Genomic DNA, 7,500 nt, shown 5'->3' on the forward strand with positions numbered 1-7,500 from the left:
AGGTGGTGCAGGTCTCCTCTTTTACATACACACACGAGGGAGACACGTTGGGGCTGAGGTTTGCATTCTTAAGTGCTTTTTCCTCTCATCAGAGGTACCTTCAGAGTTCAGAGAGACAATCAGCAAGGTTCTGAAGGGTGCTTGTCTCACTGATGGTGTAGCAGCCTCAACAAACTACCTCTTGAATCATGACAACACTTCAAACTCCCACTGACCTCCACTACAGCTTGCTAAAAGTAACCACCAAGAATGAAACACTCACGAATGAGGCCTTGCACAAACAAGGGGTTAACAACATTACAACAATCACTAGAATCACGAAAACACTCTTGAAAATCCTATCAATCTCCACTCCAGGCTGCTAAAGCAAGCCGAGACAATGGCACACTAAAACCTGAGAAGGCCAAACGTCACAAGTACTACTGTGGCTCCCCAGAGCACCTCCATGCGCTCCTTCATGGTGCAGGCGTGACAGGCAGAGACACAGCCCAGGTGGTGGCTGGATGGCACTACTCACAATCACCTGCCACCAGAGTGTTGTACAGCTATTTCATCAGGACAATTCATACATGACTGTTGCAAACAAACTCTAAAAGCTTGATGCTTCATTGCTGATGTGATGTACATATACACTCATGAAACTGTTGGAAAGTAGGTACAGCAACTGTTGCAACAGGGGAATTTTAAACTGAATGAAATCTTTCAAGACAACAAAATATATTATTCAACTTCATCACAAGACACACATGCCACCTTTCCCCACACACCAGTAGCTGCATGGATGGACTGATGAGAAAGGTGTGTGTGTGTGTGTGTGTGTGTGTGTGTGTGTGAGTGTGTGTGTGTGTGTGTGTGTGTGTGTGTGTGTGTGTGTGTGTGTGTGTGTGTGCAGAAGTGATGCAGGAATTTATGGCTGAGTCAGACACCACCAGACACAGAGATGGGACACCACCACCATAGCCCCCCCATCCTGTATATGACAACTAGGTAAACACACACACACACACACACACACCTTGACCTCTTTCATAGTGATCACCTTTCACCAACAGTCTGATGAACAAGGTTGCTGAAACTGTGTGCTGACAAACTGAAGTGTTGATTCCTGCAGTCGCTGCCACACATTGCAGAGCCCCGGTGAGGTGCGGCTCTTGCAAGTCTCCCAGGTTTTCTTCTACTTGCTCTCTGTGACATCACCTGCAGGGGGACACACACATCAGTGTTCCTGTCACATTATGGGCATCACACTGAACTCACAAGTCAGGTCCACATTCACAAACCCTCAGCTTTCTTACTAAGACTATCTTCCAAGGCCACAGAGACAATCTGATGGGTTCCCAAGACTGTTTCTCCTGTTAATGAGTTAGAAATATTGTTAATCTCTCACTTGAACCATAAGCACACCTCTAGATACCTGTGTAACTTATCAAAAAGGGCCCACATTCAGAAATACTCTTCCTTCCTACCATGAATATTTTCCAAAGCCACACACATGATCAGCCATGTCCCTAAGGCTGCTTCTCCTGTTAGTAAGGTGGAAACATTGTTAATCTGTCACTTAGAAACTCTTACAACTTCAACTAGAGCCTCTGAAATGCAGCAGAGATGCAGCACATAAGTATGAATGAGTATGCTTCTCAGTTCAGAGATTAACACAGTACTTCACAGCACAGAAGGCACAGCACAAATCATTTGGCAGTAGACACCTGCCAAAACGATAATTACTCCCAGTGAGGTCTAAAGCACTGTTCAGGGGGTGCTGTGAACTTATCATTAAACCCAGCTGTTACCTCACTGAACGTTTCCCTTTGTGTCTCACAACACAAGGAGGTAGTCACAGCCTGCCCTCTAAAGACAACTCTCTTCCTCCACACAAAACTACAAGCACCTAATAACACACACACCCTTCACTCAAAAATTTTAAAATCATGGCGACTCCTACACCAGCCTCGGAGTCCCCATCTGGGGAGGGGACCATAAATGTCCCCAGGTCGGACTGCCTTTCCGTCGATGACCCTAAGTGTCTTGACACCCCCCTCAACTTTTTCTTCATTAACTTCTGCAACATTCGCGGTCTAAGATCTAATTTTCAATCTGTAGAACACCACCTCTCCTCTTCTAAACCTCATCTTCTTTTCCTCACTGAAACTCAGGTGTCTGAGGCAACTGACAGTAGCCCCTTTTCTGTTCCCTCCTACTTTCTCTATCCTCATTTTCGATCCAAAGCTGGATGCTGCGTTTATGTGCGCAATGACTTAACCTGCTCTCGTGCCCACGCTCTTGAATCTTCCGAGTTTTCCACCATCTGGCTACGACTACAGAGTCATTCTCATACTAAATTTATCTGTGCTGTATACCTCTCTCCTAACTCCTCTGACTATAAGAAATTCTTTGACTACTTAACTTTCAAAGTGGAGCACATTCTGACCCTCTTCCCTTTTGCAGATATCTCCATTCTTGGAGACTTCAATGTTCACCACCAGCTTTGGCTTTCCTCTCCCTTCACTGACCATCCTGGTGAACTAGCCTACAACTTTGCTATCCTCCATGACCTAGAACAATTGGTGCAACACCCTACTCATATTCCTGACCGTCTTGGAGATACGCCCAACATTCTTGACCTTTTCCTGACCTCTAATCCTTCTGCTTATGCTGTCACCCTTTCTTCTCCGTTGGGCTCCTCCGATCACAATCTCATATCTTTATCTTGTCCTATCACTCCAATCCCTCCTCAGGATCCCCCTAAGCGAAGGTGCCTCTGGCGTTTTGCCTCTGCTAGTTGGGGGGACCTGAGGAGGTATTTTGCTGATTTTCCTTGGAATGACTACTGCTTCCGTGTCAGAGACCCGTCTTTGTGTGCTGAGCGCATAACAGAGGTGATAGTGTCTGGCATGGAGGCGTACATTCCTCACTCTTTTTCTCGTCCTAAACCTTCTAAACCTTGGTTTAACACAGCTTGTTCTCGTGCTATACATGATAGAGAGGTGGCCCACAAAAGGTAGTTAAGCCTTCCATCACCAGAATCTCATGCACTTTATATTTCTGCCCGGAACCATGCCAAGTCTGTTCTCCAACTAGCCAAAAACTCCTTCATTAACAGAAAATGTCAAAACCTTTCAAGATCTAACTCCCCTCGTGATTTCTGGCATCTAGCCAAAAATATCTCCAATAACTTTGCTTCTTCTTCTTTCCCTCCTCTACTTCAACCAGATGGCACCACTGCTATCACGTCTATTTCTAAAGCTGAACTCTTTGCTCAAACCTTTGCTAAAAACTCTACCTTGGACGATTCTGGGCTTGTTCCTCCCTCTCCTCCACCCTCTGACTACTTCATGCCACGTATTAAAATTCTTCGTAATGATGTTTTCCATGCCCTCGCTGGTCTAAACCCTCGGAAGGCTTATGGACCTGATGGGGTCCCTCCTATTGTTCTCCGAAACTGTGCCTCCGTGCTTGCACCTTGCCTAGTCAAACTCTTTCAGCTCTGTCTGTCAACATCTACCTTTCCTTCTTGCTGGAAGTTTGCCTACATTCAACCTGTTCCTAAAAAGGGTGACCGCTCTAATCCCTCAAACTACCGTTCTATTGCTTTAATTTCCTGCTTATCTAAAGTTTTTGAATCTATCCTCAACAGGAAGATTCTTAAACATCTATCACTTCACAACCTTCTATCTGATCGCCAGTATGGGTTCCGTCAAGGCCGCTCTACTGGTGATCTTCTGGCTTTCCTTACTGAGTCTTGGTCATCCTCTTTTAGAGACTTTGGTGAAACTTTTGCTGTTGCCTTGGACATATCAAAAGCCTTTGATAGAGTCTGGCACAAAGCTTTGATTTCCAAACTACCCTCCTACGGTTTCTATCCTTCTCTCTGTAACTTCATCTCAAGTTTCGTTTCTGACCGTTCTATTGCTGCTGTGGTAGACGGTCACTGTTCTTCTCCTAAATCTATTAACAGTGGTGTTCCTCAGGGTTCTGTCCTGTCACCCACTCTCTTCTTATTATTCATTAATGATCTTCTAAACCAAACTTCTTGTCCTATCCACTCCTATGCTGATGATACCACCCTGCACTTTTCCACGTTTGTTGACCAAGACACACTACCTCGCCTTATTATTTTGATATGCATAAGAAAAAAAAAAAAAAAATTCCCAGAAAATGCTTAAAAGACATTTTCTCCACTTCTGAACTGTACAACACACTCACGCCACTGAACAAAAAACCTTAAACAAGAAGAAAAAACAATTTCATATGAAGTGGATGAAAACAACAATTAAGTTTCCTTCACCCGTGTTATTGCCAAAGCCACACCACCTCACCTGACCGATTATTTTCACATAAACGAGAGAGCGAAAGCCTTCATCACCCCAGACTGTGAAAAAAGCAACAGATTACTTCTCCGCACTCCTGACCCCCGGGATCCACCCATGCCTTTGGTCAATAAACACTGCCTTCCTGACATTATTGTTATTTGCACGTGAGCAAAACCTACATACTTATATAATGGATAAGAGGAAATAATGTTGTCTTTTCTTCACTGGAACGCTGGAATCCACTCGTCTCATTCAATGATATCTTATTTGATAAAATATTTTTACTTATACTAAACAAAAAAGAAAATCACCTTGGACAAGATATAAATTTTGCAACTTAACTTTTCTTCATTCGACCTCAGAAACTCACTCACAGTTTTTGCCTCACCTCGTCGTCAGCAATTACTTCCTCTAAGAGAAAATACAAACTGATAACAGGAAATCAAATCTACTTTGGTCTAACTAACGTGGAAAAGGCAACATACATTCCCTTCATCTTTGACATCCTGAATACACGTGTCTGATAAGCCAACAAACATCACTTCATTCCGACTCGAGTAACCTATTTACCCTCCCCTAACACACTGAATAAACTATGCATTATTATTTTTGCAGCGACAAACAACGTATTTCCACTTACAAGAGTGCACCACAAGCTTCATTCACCGTCGAGTATGAAACAAAGGAGAAATAATGCTGCCCTCCCCCCCCCCCTTCCCTCCAGGCTGCTACAAAACATCATCATCCCTCAGACAGGCGTAACGCGACCCGCACTTTATATAAGGAACAATACTATGACCTTTCCCTCTCCAGGATCAAAAGGTTACCCTGTAGAAGATAGAAGTACACGAGGAGGGCACCACATCTAATCCTTCACTTCTACATTTCTACGTACAAAATATCACCAGTAATTAATACAAAACTAAGCACCGACCCTCACTATGTAAGGAACAACATAATCCTTTCCCTCTTCAGGATCAAAACGATCAACCATAGAAGTAAACGAGGAAGGTACTCCATCATTGCCCTCACCTAAATTTCAATGTGCAAAATATTAATAATGCAAGACTAAACACGTCATCAATTTAAACTGAGTTTCAGTATATGACCTGTGATCCTTCCATCCCTTTATTAATAAATATTTCCCTTAAGCAAAATGAACACGACTAGCAGACACACACTAACCATACACACTTAATTATAAATATATATATATATATATATATATATATATATATATATATATATATATATATATATATATATATATATATATATATATATATATATATATATATATATATATATATATATATATATCATGGATACACAGAAAAAGAATAAAAAGTTGATACTTTTTTTCCCAGAATACAAGACCACTTAAGAGACCAGTAGGAGGTGAGTCAAACGTTGTAAGTGATTGCAGGAGAATTAGTCAAAAAGCAGAATGTGTGAAACAAGCAGCAACAATATGTGACTTATAAAATCCCTATGAGAAAATAAATAAAATAATTTGCCTTGATACACGTGGCAGGTACAAACACATCTCACATCATCTTCGGACAAACTATAATCCCACACACACTCACTCACTTCACACAGGCAGCTGTACAATGACTTATTCTCACCCTCCAAAACACTGAAAATTATTCAATTTATTCCTCAAACTAGAATAATTTCTCTGAGCGTTATGAAATTGTCAGGTACAAGTTTCGAAACATACCTCTTAGTAAACAAATATTTCAAATATTTTAGTGTTTGCACTTTAATTTCCGTTCGGTAATAGCGTCTAGAGCTACTCAGGTGACGAAACAATTAATGTCGTGCCGTCATCTAATGGTCAAATGGTCGAAGTTCAACCAATAAATACAGTAATATATATTACAAAAAAAAAAAAAAAAAAAAACAAATCTTGGAATTACATAGGAAACAAAAACATATCCTAGATTATGTTGGTAGTATTCTATACCGAGGCAATCTGCTGCCTACGTAACACTACAGGAGGAGGCAGTAGACACCTGCCGAAACGATAATTACTCCCAGTGATGTCTGAAGCTCTGTGATCTTATCAATAACCCAGCTGTGACCTCACTGAACGTTTCCCTTTGTGTCTCACAACACGGGGGCGGTCACAGCCTGCTCTCTAAAGACAACTTTCTTCCTTCACACAAAACTATATGCACACACACCCTTCACTCAAAGTTCTAAAGTAATATGGCGACTCCTACACCAGCCTCGGAGTCTCCATCTGGGGAAGGGACCACAAATGTCCCGAGGTCGGATTGCTCTTCTGGTATCAACCTTAAGTGTCTTGACATACCCCTCAACATTTTCTTCATTAACTTCTGCAACATACGCGACCATACATCTAATTTTCAATATATAGTACATCACCTCTCCTCTACTAAACCACATCTTCTTTTCATCATTGAAACACAGGAGTCTGAGGCAACTGATGGTAACAAATTTTGTTCCCCTCCTACTTTCTCTATCCTCATTTTCGATCCAAAGCTGGATGTTGCGTTTATGTGCGCAACGACTTAACCTTTTCTCGTGCCCACACTCTTGAATCTTCCGAGCTTTCCACCATCTGACTACAACTACAGAGTCACTCTCAAACTAAATTTACCTGTGCTGTATACTTCTCACCTAACTCCTCTGACTATGAGAAATTTTTTTGACCACTTATCTTCCAAAGTGGAGCACATTCTGACTCTTCCCTTTTGCGGAGATCTCCATTCTTGGAGACTTCAATGTTCACCACCAGCTTTGGCTTTCCTCTCATTTCACTGACCATCCTGGTGAACTAGCCTTCAACTTTGCTATCCTCCACGACCTAGAACAAGTAGTGCAACACCCTACTCGTTTTCCTGACCGTCTTGGGAATACGTCCAACATTCTTGATTTTTTTCGTAACCTTTAATCCTGCTTATGCTGTCACCCTTTCTCCTCCGTTGGGCTCCTCCGATCACAATCTCATATCTGTATCTTGTCCTATCGCTCCAGTCCCTCCTCAGGATCCCCAAAGGCGGAGATGCCTCAAGCGTTTTCCATCTGCTAGTTGGGGGACCTGAGGAGGTATTTTGCTGATTTTCCTTTCGTGTCAGAGACCCGTCTCTGTATGCTGAACGCATAACAGAGGTAATAGTGTCTGACATGGAGGCGTACATTCCTCACTCTTTCTCTCGAC

The sequence above is a fragment of the Scylla paramamosain genome, unplaced genomic scaffold (assembly GCF_035594125.1).
Source record: "Scylla paramamosain isolate STU-SP2022 unplaced genomic scaffold, ASM3559412v1 Contig12, whole genome shotgun sequence".
In the NCBI taxonomy this organism is placed as follows: domain Eukaryota; kingdom Metazoa; phylum Arthropoda; class Malacostraca; order Decapoda; family Portunidae; genus Scylla; species Scylla paramamosain.